The sequence below is a fragment of the Limulus polyphemus genome, unplaced genomic scaffold (assembly GCF_000517525.1).
Source record: "Limulus polyphemus unplaced genomic scaffold, Limulus_polyphemus-2.1.2 Scaffold924, whole genome shotgun sequence".
Taxonomy (NCBI): Eukaryota; Metazoa; Arthropoda; class Merostomata; order Xiphosura; family Limulidae; genus Limulus; species Limulus polyphemus.
The window spans coordinates 383,409-383,841 of NW_013666534.1; positions in this window are offsets into that span (position 1 = coordinate 383,409).

Sequence of the window (433 nt, forward strand, 5' to 3'; positions counted from 1 at the left end):
AACTCCAAGATGTCCTCCTGTTACACTATCATGGGATTGATGCAGCACAACTTCCCCAAACTTTCACGTTATAACCGTTTGCCAGGTCGTCACTTTCCCATCTCCGGAGAAGAATACCCATCTTCAAGCTTCAACTGGTCCCATTGTACCCAATAGTTCTTTGTAACAGGGCTTAAGCTAGACACCTTCTCCCAAGCAGGGCGAAAAACACTTACTTGTAGGAAATCAATTATTGGCTTCGAATCTTGGTCTTTCTCCTGCTTTCCTTTAATATCTATACCTGGTTCCACTTCACCATCATCAACTTCACTTTGACTTTAGCTTGATGGCACCTGCTTAGTTCAACCTCTCTTTTGCAGCAATGTCTACAGTCATTTTTGCAGGGTCTTCTGCTCAGACCATTGGCATTTCCATGAGAATTTCCTTCTTTATA